General features: G+C 34.5%; 1 long non-coding RNA gene across 15 annotated transcripts; it reads left to right on the top strand.

The window, feature by feature from the left end:
* Positions 1-5,781: 5,781 nt before the first annotated feature.
* Positions 5,782-12,595, top strand: LOC113732546 (uncharacterized). 15 transcript variants are annotated; one of them, XR_011840830.1, is made up of 7 exons: positions 5,783-6,004; positions 6,128-8,011; positions 8,150-8,207; positions 9,168-9,218; positions 10,151-11,749; positions 12,067-12,110; positions 12,326-12,595. It is a non-coding gene; the product is annotated as an uncharacterized lncRNA (long non-coding RNA). The 15 variants fall into 15 exon arrangements; XR_011840831.1 differs by lacking the exon at positions 12,326-12,595 and having other exon boundaries at positions 5,786-6,004; positions 10,151-10,766; positions 11,674-11,749; positions 12,067-12,320; XR_011840835.1 differs by lacking the exon at positions 12,326-12,595 and having other exon boundaries at positions 5,789-6,004; positions 10,151-10,292; positions 11,674-11,749; positions 12,067-12,320.
* Positions 12,596-23,488: the final 10,893 nt, after the last annotated feature.

Below are 23,488 nucleotides of genomic sequence, written 5' to 3' on the forward strand. Positions count from 1 at the left end.
AATTGTTTTATGATTCAAAAATGGTTGGTTCTGGTTCTTTAATGCACTACGATAATCTATATTTAATTGATAGAATTGTTTCATTTAATGAATCTCTACATTTGAGTACTAGAGGAGTAAAGAGAAAATTAACTAATAAGAATTCAGCTGCATTATGGCATAAGAGATTGGGACATATCTCCAAACGAAAAATGGAAAGACTTGTGTCAAATGAAATTCTTGACCCCTTAAATTTTACAGATTTTGATGGTTGTGTTAACTGTATAATGGGGAAACAAACCAATAAAAGGAGATTTGAAACCAATAAGTTCTTAGACGTTTTAGAACTTATACGTATAGATATTTGTAGGCCATTTTCTACATCTATTTGGAATGATCAATAATATTTTATAATGTTCATAAACTATTTTTAAGATATGGCTACATATATTTTATTTCTGAAAATTCACAGTCACTAGACGTGTTCAAAAATTTTAAAACTAAAGTTGAGAACCAACTCAACAAAAGAATTAAAAGAGTCAGATCTGACGGTTTAGGTAAACAACGTCCAGGACCATTTGCTAAATACTTAGAAAAATGCAGTATCGTCCCACAATACACTATGTCGGGTTCACCCGCTATGAATGGTGTAACTAAAAGACGAAATAGAACGTTTAAAGACATGGTAAAGAGTATGATATGTCATTCTACCTTATCAGAATCACTCTAGGGAGAAGCACTTAAGACTGCAGTATATATTCTTAACAGAGTTCTAACTGCTTATGAACTTTGGACAGGAAAAAGGTCTAGTTTAAAGCATTTACATATTTAGGGATGTCTAGTTGAGGTAAGGCCTTATAGGCCAAATGAAAAGAAATTGGATTAAAAAATGGTTAGTTGTTATTTTATTAGATATTTTGAAAAATTCAAGAGTTACAAGTCTTATGATCCCATGACTAAATCGATTTTTGACACAGAAAATGTCCAGTTCTTTGAGGATGTCGAGTTTGGGAGAAAAAATATAGTAAGGGACATTGTCTTTAAAGAGAAATATATCAATATTCCCACAAGTGTTATTGATCTTGTTCAGGATTGCATTCCTGACCTTGATCATGACATAACGAATTAAGACAATATCGAAGAACAAAATATTATACAAGAACAAATTTTTTCTCTACAAGAACCAGTGTCATTAAGAAGATCCACTAGAGAAAGGAGAAGTGCAATACCAGATGATTATATTATTTTTTTTCAAGAACATGAGGATGACACTGGATTAATGGAAGATGATCCAATCAACTTCCGTCAAGTCATGAAAAGTTCAAATTCTCAAAAGTGGATCGATACCATAAATGAGGAGGTTAAATCCATAAAAGATAATGATGTTTGGAATCTTGTCCCATTTTTAGAAGGTGCGAAATTTATTGGTTATAAATGGATATTTAAAATTAAGAGGGATTTGAAAAGTAATGTGAAAAGATACAAAATTCGTCTTGTCGCTAAGGGTTTTACTCAAAAAGAAGGTATCGACTATAAAGAAACCTTCTCTCCGATCTTTTCAAAGGAGTCTTTTAGAATTATCTTACATCAAATAGATGTAAAAACAACGTTTCTCGATGGTGACATTGATGAGACGATTTATATGGTGCAACCAAAAAATTTTGTATCAGGAGATCCAAAAAATATGGTTTGCAAATTTAAAAAATCTATTTATGGGCTCAAATAAGTATCTCGGCAATGGTATTTCAAAATTTATCAAGTGATCATCTTATTTGATTTTGAGACGAAATTAGTAGATAATTGTATATACCATAAGTTCTGTGGGAGCAAGCATATTTTTCTGGTATTATATGTTAATGACATTTTGCTTGCCAACAACGATGTAGGTCTGTTGCATGAAACCAAGAGATTTTTAACTAAAAATTTTGAGATGAAAGATCTTGGTAATTATTCTTTTGTGTTAGACATACAGATACACCGGGATCGTTTTTGAGATATTTTGAAACTATCACAAAAGGGTTATATCAAAAAAGTTCTTAAAAGATATGACATACAAAATTGTAAATCAGGTGACACCCCTGTGGCTAAAGGAGACAAGTTCAGTCTTGAACAGTATCCTAAAAATGCTTTTGATAAAAAAAAAGATGCAAAAATTCCTTATGCGTCAGCAGTAGAGAGTTTGATATATGCTAAAGTTTGTACGCGTTCGGATATTGCGTACAGTATTGGGATGCTAGGCAATATTTAAGTAATTTTGGATTAGATCATTGGAAAACAACCAAACGGATCTTGCGGTATTTACAGAAAATAAAAGACTACATGCTCACGTATCAGAGATCAGATAAGTTCGAGATCATTGAATATATTAATTCCGATTATACTGGATGCCAAGATACTATGAAATCAACATCAAGTTATGCTGGCCTAATCAGCAACATCCCTCAGATCCCGGCTCGATGGAACTAACCGCCCAACCCGTGACACCCAGGGGTGCAGCCTCTCATGCTGGGCGAGCGTGGTATGGTGTTTTGCGCTGCCATTGCAGTTAAGAAAATAAAGTTGCGCCTTCGCTAACAGCTATAGCTTTTGGTGCAATGGTAAGCGCTTGATCCTGACAAGTGGTATCAGAGCGAGGTCGCGGGTTCGAGTCTCCCTGGCTGTTGGTGGGGGAGGGATTGTTGGCCTAATCAGCAACATCCCTCAGATCCAGGCTCGACGGGACTAACCGCCCAACCCGTGGCACCCAGGGGTGCAATCCCTCATGCTGGCCGAGCGTGGTACGATACTTTGCGCTGCCATTGTGGTTAAGAAAATAAAGTTGCGTCTTCGCTAACAGCTAGCTTTTGGTGCAATGGTAAGCTCTTGATCCTGACAAGTTATATCTATTTGTTGGCTGGAGGTGTTATATCTTGGAAGAGTACTAAACAGTTTCTTATAACATCTTCTACTATGGCCGCACAGTTTATAATTTGTTATGAGGCGTCTTACCATGGAATTTGACTGCGAAATTTTGTCACAGAATTACGTGTAGTAGATAGTATAGAAAAATCACTCAAATTATTTTGTGACAATAAGTCAGCAGTCCTATATTTTAACAACAACAGAAGCTCGACAAAAAGCTAGACATATAGATATCAAATTCCTGACTGTTAAAAAAAGAGTATAGAATGGACAGTTATCGATAGAGTATATCAAGACAAACTCTATGGTTTACTAAGGGATTGCCAATCAAAATATTTCATGAGCATACTGCTCGTATGGATGTCATGTTATTAAATGATATACAGTTTTAGTGAAAGTTTGTTATTTTAAATGTTCTTATGATATTTTTTAGTTATTAATGATTTAAAAATATTTTATGCATAGATAAAGTTTGGATTTATTCATACTTTAACTTTGGTATGACTTGATCTCATGAAAATTTAAGATAGACTAGTTGGAAACAGGCATGTTATGATCACATTATATGAAATTTTCATACTATACATCCAAATCATGATTCATGTCATTCAATTATATCAATATATGTGACCGAATTACGAAATTACGAAATTGTATCCACACCCACATCGAGTTATGAAATTGTAACAAAGGCCACTTTGATTCTATATTGGTATGTTTGATGAACCGAATTGACTACAAATACATTTCGATAATTACAGTTAGTTGAGCTCATACAGTTAATTGCAAAGTATAATTATAAAGTTATACATATAATCCAAGTGGGAGATTGTTAGATCGTTAATCCAATGTTGGATTTATATGTGAATGATTATATATTGCAGACTGTCAAATAAGGTTAAGTCCAATTAATATGATCAAATATGGTTTGGATTTTATGTATCTAATTAGGTGAGGTTCTTTAATGTGTAGAGATTTAAAGGTATTTTCTATTTCTATGATGGGTTGAAATAGGAATCCAAAAAGTAACAGAAATGTTATCTATAAATGGGTTATGATGCCCAAGTTACATGTGTTCTTATTGTCGTATTTTCTAGTACCACAAATAGTCTTTTCTTGATATCCCCTCGTCAGAAAAGATACCAGAGAGAAATTAAGGGTTCTTTCAAAAATTAGCAAATACGTGTTGACCTGGAAAGCCACTCCAATTTGTTAATATGAATCCAGGTATGATTCCGTAATTTTACTGTTAATTTATTTCTTAATAATTGTCATATAGATTTTGGGTTTAATAGGTGATAATTTTCACCAAAGATTAACTATAAACAACCACCCTAACAAATCACACCCATTTTCTCCCTGATGCATTGGAGTGCAGCCCTTTGAATCACATCTATTATCTGTCTTTCTAAGTATGATTACTGTTTAAAGCGTGTAGTTTATTGCCCTTTTCAGTCTTGGTAGGTTTTTTCCCGACACCTGCAATTTCTGCAATATCAGAACAGAGCTAAGAAATCAAGGATCTTAAAATCGCACATTAGACTAAGCACGTCAAGGTGGTCAAACATAATACCGTATAGAACAAGGTTTCCCTGTGCAAGTGTTTCCCACGAGATTTTGCACTGCTTATTTGTGATTGAAATGGCAATGCAAGAGAGAAAAACTGAATGCTGCAGCAACGCTGTTTAAAGATTTTATACAGACAAAGATATTTGTTTTTGACTTTAATATAATATAAGCCGATTTTTGTTGAGGTTAATAATCCAAAAGCTTGACTGTACAAATATTTCGGTGAAAATGTCACTACTACATCCAAGATCCTAAAGCCAAAACTTTTAGGAATTCGACATCTAGAAATAAATAAACAGAAAAAGAAGTAAAGACATCATGAAGGAAATGATTAATTAATTATGGTTTAAATTTTTGCCTAATCCCGAAGAGATAAAAGGTTGTAATAAGCATCAGAAAAATTGGAAACACGTAACTGTTACATCATGAGGCATTTTGTCTTAGAATTTAACAATGATTGTACATGTAGATATAGTTTATAAAATTGCTGCAAACAAGATCGACAAAAGATTTAATTCAATACGATAAAAATTATAAATGAGTTTACGTATAGGCTTATATTCAAAGTTTAGTGGATAAGGACGATTTCTGTTAACGTAAAAAAGTGTTCATAATGATACATGCTTTGTTAAAGCCATAGGCTAGATCATACAACTACTGAGATGGACAGAGTTATTAGCTATTGATATCTATGTATTTTTCTTTTTTTATTTGTCAAAATACATTAGAACTCTTTGCTGGGCTTCTTTTTCTACTTGATGTGTTTATCTCCTTCTTTGTTGTGGAGATGATGTATTCAGATATAGATATTTGTTTTTGCCTTTAAAACAGCGTAACTTGACTTTTGGTCAGAATAATAATCCAAAATCTTGAGTGACACATAAGTTTTAGTGTATCATTTGACAGACATAAAAGGAAATTCCCTGTCACATTTAGGATCCTGAAGCCTAAATTTTTCGAGTATGATAAATATTTCTTGAGTTTTAGATTGGCTATAGTAGTAAAGTAAACTGGTATCTGGGTTGGGGGTTGGTGGAATCTGAATCTCAAGAAGATTTGTATAGCTTCTTTCTCTCTTATCTGCTGGTTTGTTTTGAGCCATAGTGGTGTCTCTCTCTCCTTGCCTTGATGACATCAAGAAAAGTGAGCGGTTGATCAAAGTTGTCATTGATCAAAGTGTTCGGTCCCCACTCTTTGTCGTGTATTCTTGATATTTGGTAATAAATGGGGTCATGGGACCTAATTTAAAAAGAAAAAAATGCTCTGTGATTACCTCATGATTTTTGGTATGTTTTATACTTTTTTTTGTAAATTTATAAATCAATATCCACATGTTGTTCGGGCCCTCTTTTCTTATTCATCTCCTTTTCAATTTTTTTTTTTTGCCCATTCTCCCTTCCCCTGAAAGAACTGGGGGCTCCGGGTGAAGGAAAAAATGGGCCTCCGGGGAAAGAAAAATTATTAAGAGCAAGCTGTCAGAGATGGTGTGAAATTGACTTCTTCTTCTATCAAATGTTATGATTTATGTGTGTATTCTGTGCACAGAATTGTTAAGGTGGGATTTTCAATATTAATTTTAAGTTTTTTACTTTGAGCTAGAAATTCTTAAGGTGGGATTTTCAATATTAATCTGCTGAAAGTCAGTAGGATTTATATTCCTTTGCCTTTATTGATGCAGAAGATGCTTGAATATGATCCAGCTAAGAGAATATATACCAAAGCTGCTCTTCAACTAGGGATGTGCAAAGTCGAAAAATTTCGATTTCGAGACCGATTTCGAATTGAATTTGAAATTTCGAATTCGGAATTTCGGTGATTCGGAGTTGAATTCGGTAATTCCGATTTCGAATTGGTTAAAATCAGGTCGAATTCGAAAATATAATTTTTGAAATCGGTAATTTCGAATTGGAGAATTCGAAATAGGAATTCGAATTCAGAAATTTGTTTTCGATTTCGAATAATAATATTTATATATAATATAATAGTTTTTAACAATACATATATAATATATATTATATAACATAATAACAATATACATGATATATCTAACAATTGAAATTGCAAAAACCCTAATCTGTTAACACTTTTGTACTCTTCTGCCGTCTCTTCCTCATCGTCTCTCCCCTTCCTTCCTCCGCCTCCACCGCCTGACTCACTGTCTCACCTTCCTTCATCCGCCTCCGACTCACTGTGATTTCCTCCTCAGCTTCCTACTTCCTCAGTTTCACCTTCATCTTCACGCCATTCAAGCCCGACAGAGACAGACATCATCAGCCTTCATCTTCAACTATTGTAGTGTAGTGTGGCGTCTCATTCCTCACCTGGGTGGTTGACGCTTTGAACCCATTGGATTGGTAATGCGGAATTGGATTCTTTAATTGCCGCATTTTCTCTGCCGTTTTATCAATCATTATCCATTTGCTGGATTGCAAATTAGTAAGCATTAATAATTATTATTATCATAATTTTACCCACAGGTAGAGATATCCTTCCAAGTTGTTGCTCTTGTCTCTCGTATTTTGTCCGCATTTACGTTTCTTTTCTTGGACGCTTGATGGAATTCTGCTGCAAGTCAGAGACAACATCTAGAATCTGCGCTAGCCATAGGAAATGATATGATGAGTGTATGACTGGCTTAGCAATTTGGGGTTAATTTTGTTTGGAATATGGTGGTTTGTCAGATTACTTGTTTTTTTTCCTCCCCTACTACTGGATTCATGCTTTATTATCTCCCCTGCTACTGGTTTTTCCATTTTTGAACAAGAAAGAAAAAAAAAAAAGGAATTGGGTGAATTCGGAATTCACCGAATTCCGAATTCAATTCGGTATCGAATTCGAAATCGGAATTGACCATTTCGAAATCGAATTCGATTGGAAAAATTCAAGTCAAAATTTTGAAAAATTTCGATTTCAAACTTTCGATTTACCGATTTCGATTTCGATGCACAGCCCTATCTCCAACATCTTTGTTTATCACCTTGGAAGATTCTCCCAAAAGGTTGATTCTTTGACAATCAACTCACCATGATTTTAATTCATTAACATATAGGTTTGTTTGGATAGAGGATTATTTGCCAAAATTTATTTGCTTACATCACCATTACAATTTCCAACACACCTTTTTATCTTTCCAATTACCTTTTAATCTCACATACATCACATCACAAAAAGTGCTACAGTAAAAATATCTCAAATAATTTACAATCCAAACAGAGCAAGTCTACTGGGAAATGCCGTTGTTTTCAATTGGGTTGTGATTGCTGACGTGGCGTGCTGCTATTGGTTGATTGGTGGTCGTCCGCCCGTGCGAATTTCCAATTGATGGTCGTTCGTTCTCACGCGTGAATTCTTTTATTTGCTTGCCCAGGCGTTTAGCAATCCTTTTGTTTCCTTTTGTACGGGTCTTTGACCACCGGGTAAACTAGCAAGGGAGAGGTCTCCCTCAATTCCTCAATTCTTGGCTTTTGCAACAAAGCTGTTGGCTGAAGAGTGGCAGAGCTGGTCAATCCACATCAATCAACTCAATCCATCAATCCGTTGTACCAGAAGCTTCTTTCTCATGGTCTCTCCTCTTCTTCTCTCTTGAGTTTTCATCTTCCTCTCAAATCCACCGTTTTTCCATTTTTGTTATGTATACATTTTTCCCCTCTTGATTAAATTTTCTCTCATTCTCTGATAAGTTTCATATTTTTTGTCACAGGATGAGAGGTCAGACTATCAACTAAACCATGAAGAAATGTGGAAATTGCTCTCTAAAGGTGAACACTTTCTCTGTGATTTTCTTTTTGCTTTTTTTGTACATTTTCTCCAGATTTTTTCCCTTATATCTCCGTAATAAATCTTTTCTAACCAAGGTATCTGTTGGATAAATAAGATAGGATAAAAGGATGCAATCTTTCTGTGTTCGATGGCCGTTTTCTTTCCCGAGATTTGTTATCAACAGATGTGATTTTCTTAGATCTTCAAAAAATCACGTCTAATTATTTTTCTTTTGTGATATTGCGATGTTGCATGTATGAAATTTGGAGATTTTCTCCATCGTCGTCATGCTATTTTGTAAGTTTTTTCCCCCTTTTGAAGTCCATTTTCCTCTCTTATCCTTCGTTTTCTCTGATCGACAACAACAAAACCAAAGACCTGGTTGGGATTTTTTGTTTCAGTTCAAAATCTCCTTCGTTTTCTGTTTTTTTTTGTCATTTTTCTGATATTTCTATTTTCTTGGCTAAAAGCAGCAAATCTCTTTTTCCCCATCTCCTTCGTGTCCTTTTGTGAAACAATGAGGAAGGGGAAGGTCAATATTTCATCTCCACTATCTGATGTGAATTTCTAGAATGCATATATGGTACTTTTCTTCCCCTTTCATCTCAGTTTCATTTCTGTTTTATCATTGATTTTTAATTTTTAATTAGAAGAAAAACTTTTAATATCGTATGAGATGATGAATAATTGAAGATTAGCTAGCTTTTAGATATTTATTTACTTAATTGTTTATACCTCTTTGGTGTTTTGTTCTTCCATTTTTGCCTTTCTTGGAGGAAAAATGGCCACCCATGAAAAACAACTGGTAAGGGAAAACATAAGTTTTGTTGTATCATTCTGATTTAATTTTTTTCCCTTCCACTCCCAATTTAGGATTTGATGGACGATGTTTTTTTTTCTCTCTTTTTTTTGTTCTTTTGGTGTTACTTTTCTGAGTATATTATTGGTTGTTGTTGCAGGAAGGAATATGAAGATTTGAAGTTGACATCTCGAAGAAGTAGTTAAAGTTGGTAATATTTATTTGTGTTATACTATTTATTATACTATAAACCATAGTCTTTTTCTATAAACAGTTTCTCTCACCTAATTTAGCCTATTTTTGTTTATTGAGACTTTTGTCAGAGAAAGGATAAAGGTAAAAGTGATTGGAAGAATGAGCAACTTTCTTCCAGTGTTTTGTGTTTTAGGTTTTATTGTGTTTGTCAAAGTAAATTAGATACAAGTATCTTTTTCTTCTCTATCTTCATTTTTTCCCTTGGCTGGTGAACATGATGAATTTGTTATTTAAACTACTTGGTATTCTTGGTAATGTCAAGATTTGGGAAGCTGTATAATGAAATCTTTATTTCATAGTCGATTTTTCTGATTTTGTGGTTTTGACTTGCAGAGTGAAATCATTATTATGACTGACTTCCTTGAAGATGTTTTCATCAGTTCATGATTCATGAGATACATAGTTATATGAATTAGATAAATGTAGTTTCAAAAGCAAAATCCATGTTATCTACTGTGAAGATACCATCTTTCCTCTTTTAAATTACTAAAGAAACTTGGCAAGATCTTTGGCTGGAAAAAATATGTTCAGAAAATAGTATCCCTGTGCTTCACAACTTTGACCTTTGATGTTGGACCCAATTTTACATTTTTAGAAAAAAGAAAAATTGGAAATAATGCATAGAAACTTCTCTAGAATTTGCTTCCACATATATATACAATATTTTGTTCCCTTTGGGGAAATTTCATCGGTGACATTATTTTATTGTTTGATTTATGTTGGTAAGACTTGTTTTTATGCTCTCTCAATAGATTTCTCCTCTTGTTTCTGTTGTCGCCATTTTTTTTGTGAAATCTTCTTTCTTCTAAGCAACTTTAAAGGTTCTTTTCTTTATATGAATATGTTATTATTAGGGTACATCTAATCCTGATCCTACTTTTGTAGCAGGAAATGACCATACTTTGGGTTTTGTTACTAGTGGATCTGCTCTATTGCATGGTGCTACTCAGACAAGTGCCTCACCCTGGTCTTCAGCATCAATGATATTTCCTCCAACCCTAGGCATGCCTTTAAATGCTGAATGGAATGGGTATCAGATAGTTTGTTTCTGACATCACTTCTCTATTGTACACTGCATTTGTCTTCATGATGACATTTATTGTACGATTCATGTGTTGAATGTTCATCTGATGTTCAAATTGTGGGTGGCATTTGACAGATGGTGTTATCTTTGCTTGCTGAATACCGTATATGAATTTCATCTGATACATTTGAAAATCTGTCACTGTTTCCAATTTGTGCTTGTCAATGTGTAAGGTTTAACGTATGAGGTAATAGTGTAGTGAACAAGTGCTTTCTTAGTTATAATTGAGATGAAGAAACTAATTCTTATCTTTTTGTGCCACGGTAGACTATCTTTTTACTCACCTTTACTGTGATAAAGATCTTCAGAGGCTGTGTTTCTTTTTTTTCAAGACTTTGAAGTTAATTGAAGTTAATAATGATTGTTGTACTCTGCATCTCTTTTAAAAATTGACAATAGGCTTGCTTTGCTATTTCATAGGTAATTTTCTTTTATACGTATTTCATAGGTATTTTGTAGGTAATTTTCTTTTATTTTTTTTGGATTTGGATTAATATCGTTTGATTAAAGTCTGAAATGTCATTATTGCTTTGCTAAGCATACTATCTATAGAACTTATTCAATGCTTGGCTTAAAACCTCAGGCTGTTAACAGTTGAAGTAGTTAATTTCAAACCATGTGAAATGTGTGAAGTATGTCCCAATTAACGATGATTAACAAACTAATGCTGACTGTGACAATCAGGGAATAGTGAACTTGATGAATCTGCTTTGAAACCTATGTTCTTAATAATATTGAGATTAGCAAAACTTTATGACCAACGTTGGACTAATTTTGAGATTTTACAAAAAATGAAAAATTGGAGAGCAACTCATAGAAACTTTTTTGTTATTTTCCTTCCCTATATATTTAGAGTTTTGTGTTCCATTTTAGGGATTTTTAATAGTCACATGTGCTTGTGTCTTCTTTCTATGGGAATAGAATAGATATCAAAAGTTTGATTAAATAAGTTGTTGCAAAAACTCAACAATCCATGTAAACCCTGTGAATATTCAATAGGAGCAACCCTGAAACATAATTGAATACCAATTTTTTAGATGAATATTGCCTTCACTATTTTTCTTTACACCTGAAAATTTTTATAGATTCTTGATGCTAGAGTAATATGAACTTTATTGGGAATAAAAGCTGAATTACATGACATTATTTAGAGTTGCATATATTTTGGCTTTTGGATTGGAGTATGTCATTAGAATATAAAGATATCGTCTCTGGAGAAGTTTCTGCTTCATTTTTACATTTTAGGATCTTCTTGGCCTATTTGTTTGCATGATTTTATTTCCTTTTTCACCTTATCTTCCATTGGCATTTTGTGTAAATTGCACAGCTGCATGATCAAGTTGTGGAAAAGTTTACTTGCATACCATCTCCAAGGATCTGGCACATCTAATAGTTTCACTTTGGTGAGAACTCGAGTTACCAAGCAAGACACTTTAGGTTACCTATAAGAATTTTTTCATTTCTTGACTTTGGCAACTACTGTACCAAAAAAAAAAAGAAAAAAGAAAAGTTTCTTGCTTGTGAAATGGGTTAAAAATTACAAGGGGTAACAATTTTTTATGAGAGTATTAGTAACCAAAAGTGCAAATGCTTGTTGAATTTGTCCTGTACTTGTTGGCATTATTCAAGTCCCTTGATTTATTTTTAACTTGGTTTTACAGCAGTAAACTAATTTCGATGGATTATATCTTACTTTCTTTTTTGTTATAATACATGGCAGGTTCTTCAGCAGTTTCTTTCGAAATTGCTCATTACACTTCTGGGGTGAGTACGAACTACAGAAAGTTTTTGTTTTTGGTTAAGTTAAAATATGTATTTATCGGAATCATGGAAGTTCAAGTTCATGTTTCGAGATTCTACAAGACTAATTTTATTGTTTTATCTATATATTATGAATTCCTTGACTATGAACAATCTATATTTATTGTGTATATTATTGTACTTTTCAATGACATAGTTTCCCATTTTTTGATCCTTAGTTGCGTTGCAGGCATTTTGTAAACAAGGCATAACTGGGCACATAAATTTTAAAACTGTCCACCGCGCATTTGCGCGGTGATCTCCTCCTAGTAATCTATAAATCAAGGAAACTGTCATCATCTGGGGATTGAAATGTCAAGTCAGATCGACAACTACTGCTCTATCTTTAGTTCTCATTCTTTTTCCGTTATTTCAGATTGTTTAAGCAAGTGTTTGGAATCAGTATATGCTATCACCAGAACATGTTAATTATTGTTAAATCACTGTCACCCTTTTTCTTATTCTCGAATCCTCTCTTCTTGTTTTGTGCGTCGGCAATTTCAAGTTGTCTGGACTCCCTCACGGGACGCGTGAGCCTGATTTCAAATAAAGCGATCGTTTTCAATTTGGAATTCCAATTGGTGTTGAATTGAGCTGCCCAATTATTTTGACTAGGCCATTTATTTTGACTGGATTTTGTTATTTATTAATTTAGAGTAATTGCTTTGAATTCTTTCCAATTGGAATTGCAATTACTCTTGAATTCAGTGGTGCACTTTGAGCGACGCAATTATTTTGACCGGGACATTTATTTTGATTAGGGCGGCAATTCTTGACATGACTCGAAAATACGACTTGAATTTAAAATAAAAATAATGGGTATAAATTTAGTCTTTACGAATTCGGGTCAAAATCAAGTCAAACTTGAATAATCAGCCAAGTAAACAGGTCCAAATTAGATCAAGCACAAGTTGATCCATTAACCCATTTAATGTTTAAGTTTATAATTTCATAAATAAATTGGAGGCATAATGTAAATAAAAAGAAAACCACCCAAGGTTATAATTTAGTATTACGAGAATAGAATCATGAATATTATGCGAAAACAAGATATTTTATCCATGAAGGTGTCATAGTTTTATTTTTGTTCATGATTTTTTTTTCTTAAAAAAAGAAAAATAAAAAATTACTACAAGCACCATACACGAATTCTAGGATTAGGCTACAATTTTCTATATACTTATAGAAACTTCATTATACAAAAGTCCAACATACTACCAACGTGAGAAGGCCCAAAAAAAAAAAATGTTAAACTACTTTCTGATTCAGTGACAGGGATTATTAGAGGATTTTTTATTGAGTTGAACTACTTTCTTTGAGCTCTCACTTGGACCTGTTTTTCTTTGCGTCTTATTTTGGTCCTAATTTCCTACCTTAATATGCTTTAGATTACCTTAACGTACATTATGAAATTTAGTATGAGCAAAGAATTAAAGTTTAGAATTGCCACTTGAATTTAATTAAGGAAAATTAGCAAAATTTGTCATGTTTCTACTATTGGAAGGGGTTGGGGGATAAAAAATTGGAAATCCTAGAAACGGCTTGAACGAGGTGAAAGCTATGGCGGTTATAATTATCATTAATCAAGTCCAATTTTTATTTTTAGAATGATAATACACTTGATGGTTATTTTAGTTAATATGAATTAAGTCGATAATATTTTAAAGATGGGTAATCTTTCGTTATTTGACACATAAAATATCTAACTATATAAAAGCGGGAGTTGGGTTATGAACAGTGTAATTTTGGTCAAGCGGTTATCACGTAATTTTGGGCAACTTTGAGGGCAATTGTCAAGCGTCATTTTGGTCTCTTGTCATATGGCTGGCTCTGGCTTTAGGAAGATTCGGTTAAGCGTCAGAATTGCCGATGCTATTTCATTGATTCTCTTTTGCTGGAAAAAGACAACAATTATTAAGATGGCTCTTGGCATTATATTTCAATAAAAAGGTCTGGCTCTGGCTGAGGCTTGTTAGCTGTATTATTGTGCTATGTGGGCTACAGGGGCTAGGACTTGCCAAAGAGAGCTGTACCTGTACGCTCTCTATTGTAAGTAATTCTGCAGGCCTTGTTTTAGAGCTCTGTCGTATGCCCTTTTATCTTCTCCAATATCAACCCACCTCGGCCGCCTCACCAAGAAAACCAGAAAAAAAGAAAAAAAAAGAAGAAAATCTCTCTCAGGCTCTCCAATATATATATATATATATATATATATATATATCTAAATATATAAAAGGGAGAATTGGATAATGAATAGCTCCATTTTGGTCAAGCGATTATGCTGTAATTCTTGAGCCAGAGGGAAAAAATAACAAGTCCAATATTGTCATCATATAAGTACGCAAAATCGATTAAGATGCCATAGGTTTCAACTAAAAATGGTTTCTAATTCTATAGATTTTTCAAACGTACAATTAGAAGGATATATATTAGTCTATATATACATATTTAGTCTATATAATTATTGGAAAAATTTTAATTCCCTTATTTTTATTATTATACTTTTCATTCTATATATATACATTCTATAAACATGAGCTTACTTTTGTCTTCTATGTGTGCTACATTATGAGTCTATTTCCTTTTAAAAGAATAATTAGTTTGTTATTTTACTAATATATCCATGTTTAGTGTATATATAATTATTATAAAAAATTTTAACATATTTGTTTTCTCTAATGGCTCTAAATTGCTGTAAATTGAAAAGCGATATTGTGTGCTAATCTTTTTATATTATTTATTTAAACATGTAACATTAATTAGACTATTTCTTACATTTGAAAATTAAAGTACTCTAAATTTGAAAAATAATGTAATAATACATGTCTTTTACTGTGGATTAATGATCTAATATTAATGGAAAAAGAAATAGGCCTATATTTATTGAACTTAGTGAGTAATAGAGATATACATATCTAACAATATAAAGGAAAAGTTGCCCTATACACAGTGATTTTTTTTGTCAAGCGGTTATCCTGCAATTGTTATTGGATGTTAGGACTATTTTCATCAATTATTTGTTTGTTTTTTAACAGCTGCTATAGTTTTGGTATATTTATCGGACATGTTGATTGAATTCATAATTGGTGGTATAAAAAGTGAAACTTATGAAAGTTGATTTTTTGTGGTTAATTATTTGCTTTTGAAGTGTTCTGGAAATGCAAAATTACCAAGGAAATAATTGATAAATTGTTGTTGGCTTTAGTGACTTTAAAAATGGCTTTTATTACTGTGACATGAAATAAAATTGATAAATGTTCTGTAAATGCACAATTATTGAGGAAATAATTAATAAATTATTGTTGGGTTGACATAGAATAAAATTGTTAAGTGTTCTATAAATGCACAATTATTGAGGAAACAATTAATAAACTATTGTTGGCTTTAGTAACTTTAAAAAATGGGTTTTATTACTGTGACATGTGATGATTAATTTTTAACAATGTCAAGTTCTATGGTTCAAGTGTTTAATTGATTTTCAGGATCCCCTATTTTTTGTGTCAATAATGATTAATACTCTTTGGGAATGATTTACTTTACAATTTTCTAATTGTCCTGATCCAAATGCAAAATAACCTTATACAATTTTCTAATTTATCCTTATGCATTCTATATAGTATTGTTCTCATGCATTCTATATATTTCATAATAGTTAACTTTTAACAAAAATTATAATTCCCTAATGATCCGCATGAATTAAATAATAACAGAGATATATACTAATAAACTCATACAACAAAAAACAATTAACACGGAAAATATTAGTCCTCCTGCGCAACGCACAGGCCGTCTCACTAGTATTTAGTTAATGGATGTCTATCAAAACTTAGTGAAGCTGATAACTTGAACAGTTAATATTATTGCATCTTGTGCAAACACTGCTACAGTCGTGAACAGTGCCTATGAACAATACTCTGTGAACAGAATCCGAAATTTTTTTTTTTTTTTTTTTGCTTTTGACGACTCGACACAAGGTTACGACTTCACTTGAAAGAAATTTAATGGGAGTTAAACCCTTGAAAAACCTGTTTTCAAGAGCATAATCACACCAAAAAATTTTAACCTCAATCAATCAAGGGATAGGTTAGACTCAACTGATAAAATTAAGAAAACAAGAATCAAATTTTTTTTTCTTTTAAATCAAAAGGCGGCTAGGGTTTTGGAAGAAACATAAATAGAAAAAAACAAAAAAGAAAAGGATATTAACCTGATCAAGAGCCGAAACTCTGATACCAGATGATACGAACTCGACCCAACAAGAACCTGTCTTGAAGAACCGAATCGATCAGGCAACGGAAGGATCTATCTTGATTAGGTTATGGAATAATAACTACCTCGCTAGATCTAAAGAGAACCCGTCTCTAGAAACCTAGTGAATTGGTTATTGGTTTGAAAAAAACAAGATGATGTGATCATCTTGCCTTGAACACCACAAGTATCCAAGCTAAATACTTGATACAGTTCAAGAAGAAACTCAAGTTCCATCAAGAAACTCCATAAAAGGAGACAACTCTCTTTTTATTAATTCATCTTCAACATCATATATTGAATAGTTAAATAAGGTTGGCTATTTATAGCCTTACAAGACTCTGAAACCTAATCTAAGTTGGAAATAATACAAGTTTCCTTATTTGACTTGGCTTCTAAACTTGACACAACTTCCTAAATAAATTTGGAAGCAATTAACTACTTTCCTAAAACTCTAATTCAACTAGAATAGGAAACTAACTAACTCAAATTAGCTTAACTATGGTCAACATGACCTTAGCCTTTATTTCCTAATTCAAACAACTTACTTAACTCTCAATTTAACTCTAATTAACAACTAACATTGCTGAAAACTCAATTAAATAAATGATAACAAGAAATAAGCATGACACGGGGTTGGATCTTCAATAATTCTCAAGCCCGATTGCACCATCAACCATCATTGGAATGTGAAGACTTGTAAAATGAATTTTCTTGGACTTGAAAGGAATCCAAATCTTCATGTTCTCATCACTAGGGTGCAATTGAGACTAGTGGTCACATATTACCATGAATTTTATTGAGAAACTTCCCTTGTCCAGTGGATTTGATACTATTTTAGCTGTAATTTGATCGACTAACTAAATTTGGTCATTTCATTCCTATGACACATCCTTTTTCTGCTAAACATGTAGCAAAGAAATTGTTGAAGGAGATACATAGACTACATGGATTACCAGAATCCATAGTGATAGACAGGGATAAGATTTTTACTAACGTATTCTGAAAAGAACTCTTTAAACTACTTGTCACTTAATTGTACTACAGTATAGCCTTCCATCGTCGAGTGAAAGGTTCAATCAATACCTTGAGGCGTACCTGAAATGTATGACAAGACAAAGACCGCATAAATGGAGCAAATGGATTGCATTAGCCGAATGCCGGTACAACACAAACTATCATAACAGTTTGAAAATGATCCCTTTCCAAGCCTTGTATAGATATGAGCCTCTACACTTACCATTAGGCCTTTTTCATAACTTAGTAATACCTGCAACCAACCATTGGGTTCAAGACAGGATTTCAATCATTAGATAATTTCAATAAAAACTCAAAATAGGATGAAGTTATTTGCTGCCCTTCATCATACAGAGAGAGAATTTCAGTTATTGATAAATACATGCTAACATGCACTACACACATAAATTCTTCCAGCTGGATTGATCCAACAGTGAAGAAGGGGGAAGGGTTGGCTTTGGTAACAAGAGGAGGGATTGTAAGTAGGAGGTTCAAAACCTTTCACTTACAAAAAAAATTTGATTGTGCACGGATGGCGAGATGGATAGCGGGTTTAACTCAAGACTCTCATAGAGACCTCGAAGGCTTGAAGGATTTTAATCGGGTTATCTACACCATGATCCAAGCCCATGAAGAGTCAAGTGGGCCTCCAAATGAGTTGGCCGAATAGGGCCTTAGGCCTTAGTAGTTATTTAGCAATTGATTTGTGTTTAAGTAAGAGCATGGGCCGGCCCATCTTGTCCCAAAACCATAGGCCGACTTTTCCCTTTCCTAGTCCCTTTAGGGTTTCAGTCACTTTAGCCTATAAATAGGCTTGCTTTGTAAGGTTTTAGTCAGACGTTTTATCAATAAAGTTTTGCATATTTTCGATTCTTCTTGAGAGAGAGATTCGACCCCTTTACTTGCTTTGGCAAGGGTTTTGAGCAGTCTTGCGTCTCGTCCTAAATTGTTCTACCGACCTATCCCGTGGAGTATCCACCTTCATTGGAGTCGTCGTCCTACCGTCTTGAATCAAATCGTGTCGTCCGTTTGGTTCTAGATCCCGCAATTCCAAGCGTTGGACATCCTCGCTAGATCCTTGGGCAAACGTGCTACGTGTCTCGAAACGTGTTGATCGAGGAACGTATCAGTTGGCTTCAGAGCTTTGGTAGAGGTATCTTTCGTTATATCCATATTTTTCGTAGTTGTGTCGTAGAATTCTTAGTACTTTCCGCTGCCTTGTTCAAAAAAAAAAAAAAAAACACTGTTCACCGTTACTGTTCATCCGAATACGAATCTGTCCAGCCTTGTTGTTTTGTGTTATCCAACTTGTTTACTTGGTTTTCAAATCTGGATTTTGGCAAAACTTGTTGGAATTTTGTGAATCTTGAAGAGAACTTACAATAATCTTGAGCTTCTTGCATTCTTGATCACAATCTTGAAATTTCTGAAGTTCCTGACAACTTCCTTGAAAGTTCTTGAGATCTTGGAGTTCTTGGTAGTTATTATTTGTGGACTTCCTTGTTTTGTGTCATGGTTGATAGTTGTAGTCAAGAAAAAAAAAACAGAAAACAAAAACGAAAAGAAAAAGAAAGAAAAGAGGAATCGGTTGGCAAGAAAAAAAAAAGGAAAGGAAAGAAAGTGGCAACCGAATTGTTTTGAATAGGGAACCAAATCTGATTTGTGCAATCTTTCTTGGAGTAGAATTTGGAAGTTACCAAAAGTTGTTTCAAGAAGATTACCAAAGGTTGTTTCAAGAAGGTTACCAAAAGTTGTTTCAAGAAGATTACCAAAAGTTATTTCAAGAAGGTTACCAAAAGTTGTTCAAGAGGAAAAGGATTTTCAAAGGGTTTCCAAAAACTAACTTGTTTCCAAAATCAATTAGGAAACTAAGTAAAGCACTTGGATAACTCTTTGTACTCACTTGGACATTCTCTCTCCTACCTTTTTAGGAAACTTTCCCAAACTCTCTCATCCATTTTTTTTGGAAACTTTCCTAAATTCTCTCATCCATTTCTTTTGGAAACTTTCCTTAAGTCTCCCATCTATTTTTAGGAAATTTTCCTAAATTCTCTCATACATTTTTAGGACCTTTCCTATATTCTCTCATCCACTTTAGGAAACTCTCCTATATTCTCTCATCCACTTTAGAAAACTCTCCTATATTCTCTTCCTAGATTTTAGGAACACTCTTCTACACTTTCTCCTATATTTTCTCCTAGTTTTTAGGAACACTTCCCTACACTTTCTCCTACATCTCCGTGATTACTCTTGAGGAAAAAGTTGGTGACAATTATTTGGGCTTGAGCAGCATTTCTCAAACTACCTAACCCAACAGGTAAAGGTGTTTGGTAAGTCCATTGGAGCGCTTTGAGTGACATACACGAGGGTGAGTGATACACTAAGGGAGTGAAGTGAGGATATACTTGCATTATCCTTCTTGTTACTAACCTTTTGCAGGATATAAAGAGAGGCATGGAGCAACATCAACCCACCCCAGACCACTCATTGATGAGCACATACGCGTGAGCTTGAGTGTGGGGGAGGGGAATTCCCTTTCGTTGCTAGCTTTTTGTAGGTTTCCTCATACATCATGGTGAGTTCAAGACGCAAAAAAGCTAACTCACAATATTATTTTCCTAATCCTAAGGGAGTCAAAGAAATGGCATTATGTGGCGTAGATGAGCAATTAGACATCGTCAAATCTCAATTGCTTGGTTGGTTTTATACTCGTTGCGGTGTCAAGGATAAAATCTGTAGCTTGGCCATTGATGGGAGTTGTGAAGTCAACCTTGCAAGTGCTATCATGGTGGAGAAATTAAATCTTCCGACCATTGATCATCTTCAACCGTACAAGTTGATGAGTACTCATGGTGATGTTTGGGTTACTAAGCACACGCTTGTACCTATTCAAATCGGCAAATATGTGGATGAGGTGTTGTGTGATGTAGTCCCAATTCAGGTGACCCACGTGTTGTTGGGCAAAGCATGGATATTGAGGCGAGAAGTTAAATATGACGGACATACTAATAAGTATTCCTTCTTATTTAATGGTCGTCGTTTTGCAATTATATCGCTTACTCATGACCAGCTTTGTATTGATCTGGCATACATGAAAAGTGAGCTTGAGCGTTATGGAATAGAGAAAAAGCTAGATGAGGGAATTGTGCCCGAAGAGGTAAAATCCGAGGGAGTTGAACGCAATGAGAAAAAAGGGTCAGCTGATGAACTAGAAAAAAAGAGAGCCTATTATTTTCCTAACGAACTCACCTTTGCTTTGTTTAGCATCTCTTCTTTTGTGCAGATTACACAAAGGCAAGTAGAGTTGGTCATGGCATGTTCCATCCCGAAGTCACTTGGACACTTTGTGAGTTTCCATGGAGTTTGTCTTTTAGGAACTAAATCTCTTTGGTATCAATTCATGGAACAATGTCCAATCAAATCTGTCCGCGCCATTGGAGGATTCATTCGAGCTCATCTTAAAAGGGAAATTCCAGATTCTACTTCTTGTCCTTTACCTATGGTTCATTCATCACCTTTGCCTTATTTTGAGCATGTTACTAGCACTAACTCTTGTTGCTCTTACGTAGATCTTGATGAGGAAGGACTAGCACTGGACTCTCAAGTTGAATCAATGGGTGGAAGAAATATTGAAGTGTCAAAGGGAGTTCTCACATTTAAATCTTGCTCTAAACCTTCTTACTATTTAGTTAATAACGTTCCCTTATTTCTTTATCCAATTTCTGAATTGTTTCAAGTTGAAGGTTATTTTGTGTTTGTAGGTTGTAAAGCTGGCCAAAATTTTCCAACTATGACTAAAGAGTTGCAACCTGATTTCGTGCTTGTTCCAGATGCATGTGGCGCAAACGCATGTGATTTATATGGAATGCGTCTCACTTCAGTTGCCGCTTATGCTGGGTGATGCACACAAGTGTGTCAATCACAATCCGAATGCTACCCTTACCTCCCTGGGTCATTGTCGCGCCCCATTTTTTATAAGAAAAATAAATGAATTAAAAAGTGGATTTTTTATTTGAAAAGTGATTTTTGATTTACAAAGAAAGTGGGTCTAAATGGGACTTGAAAATGCGACGATTTGACCCAAAATATAGTTTAAAAAGGGTTTTGAAATAAAAATCGGAGTCGCCACTTGGTATAGAGTTAAGGTGTACCAAGTCACCTAAAAATGAATTTTTTAAAAGAAAAAGATAGAAAGAAACCCCTTTTAAACGACTCCTAGTCTACGTAGACCAATGAAAAAGGTTCGGGAGTCACATTTGACGAAGGGGAAGGCAAGGATGAAATCCAAGACACCCCTTCGACCTAGCCAAGGTTAGTTGCGTGATTTAGTCAAGGATTTTCTTATTTTTAACCAAAAGATTTATCACATTTGGATGTACTATATGAATGCAAACCCTAGACCTAGGGGGTATCGGGGGGTAAAATTTCTCTTCAAAGTTTGAATGGTGCCAATCACATTAATTGTGATGCCCAATAATGACCCTTTGGTGAAGTCATGAATAATGCAAAAATATGAGACTCTAAGAAAAAGAAATAAAATAAAATAATTATACAAATATACATGTCTTAAAGGAATGCATCATGTCGAGTACGGGGGACTAATGTTCGTGACTCAATTTTTCCTTTTAATAGAGGGAATACGAGCGTGCTAAGGCTAAAAAAGCCAAACTCGTCCATATCCCATATTCAAGGGGTTAACCCTATCTAATCAAGCAAATGCCCTATTCTGATCCTAATTCTAAAATGAAATGCAATTCTAATGTTATGTATCATACATAGGGGTATATATATAGGGAAATTAGGGATAAGGGCTATACGTATAAGGAGGGATATCATGCAACATGGTGAAAGAGGCCTTAAAAGTCAAGATATGCATGAGATGAAGTGAGCACGCAATCATGATCTAACGCGCGAAGGGCTTCTAAGGGCTAGCGTTGGACTAGCCCACATCTACGCTCCCTCACAAGCATTAGACTTGTAAGAGCTCGAGGGGATAATCATGACTAGCATTGGACTAGCCACAATTACGTGCATTTGCATCCATCATACACATATATAAGTAATATGCATAATTAAAGCAAGTAGACATGTGAGCACGTAATTCACATAACACATAACACATAAGCATGCATATCTAGATGCCAAACCCTAAAAAAGCAATTAAACACATAGCACATACGCATGCGAAACACACAAGGCAATTAAGGCCCTAACTATTACATTTTTTGGGGGAAGACCTACTACAATCTAAAAGGGGAAATAGAAGGAATAAAACAATTAAATCCCTAACTATTACCATTTTGGCATTCGAGTGCCTCCCAAATGACGAAATTGAATTAAAGCAAAAACTAACCAACTAAAGAAATAAATAAAGTAAAAATGAAAATAAACGCTTAAAGTCATGCAATTGCACACATAAGACACATATACGCACGTAGGGTCAAATAAAGTAAAAAATAAAGGATAGAGTGTACCTCCCTTGCAATGGTAAGCAAATGAAGGGAAAATAGCTGAGAATGATTTTGTGGTCGGTTGCTCGTGAGACGTTGCTCAGGAACCGCACGCTAAGTCCAGAAACAGCGTTGAGAGCTTCATCGTCGAAACCGCCGCCTTGGCGAGCAGGCTCGAAGCAGCCATTCGTGTGCCTTCCCAGCATTATTTTGCAAACATCCTTGAACAAAAGTTCAAGATCTGACTCTGTAGATGTTCCAGATCACCTAAATTCTCCAATAAGGAGCCGATTCCTTAGAGAAAATTGCCTCCACAGGCATCGAAAAATCAGCATGAATAGCAGATTTTCTGGAAGATGTTTTCTTCCCGCTGCTGCTCTTTCCTCCTTTCTTTCAGCCCGTCACCTTCTTGCAACCCCAGATCCTCTCTTGTGTCTTCCTCGCCTTTTTTCAGTGCCCCCCAAGCTCGAAGCTTTCTTCTTCCTCTGCCTCGATGAACTCCCCTTTTCAGTTTTCCTTTCTCGCCGCCGCCCAGCTATGCTTTCTAACCCTTCGCTCTCGCCTCTGTTTTATTGTTCCTTTCTTTTCCTTTCGCTCCCCAGAAACCCCCGTAGCCTTCTAGTTCTT

Source organism: Coffea arabica, chromosome 2e (assembly GCF_036785885.1).
Source record: "Coffea arabica cultivar ET-39 chromosome 2e, Coffea Arabica ET-39 HiFi, whole genome shotgun sequence".
In the NCBI taxonomy this organism is placed as follows: Eukaryota; Viridiplantae; Streptophyta; class Magnoliopsida; order Gentianales; family Rubiaceae; genus Coffea; species Coffea arabica.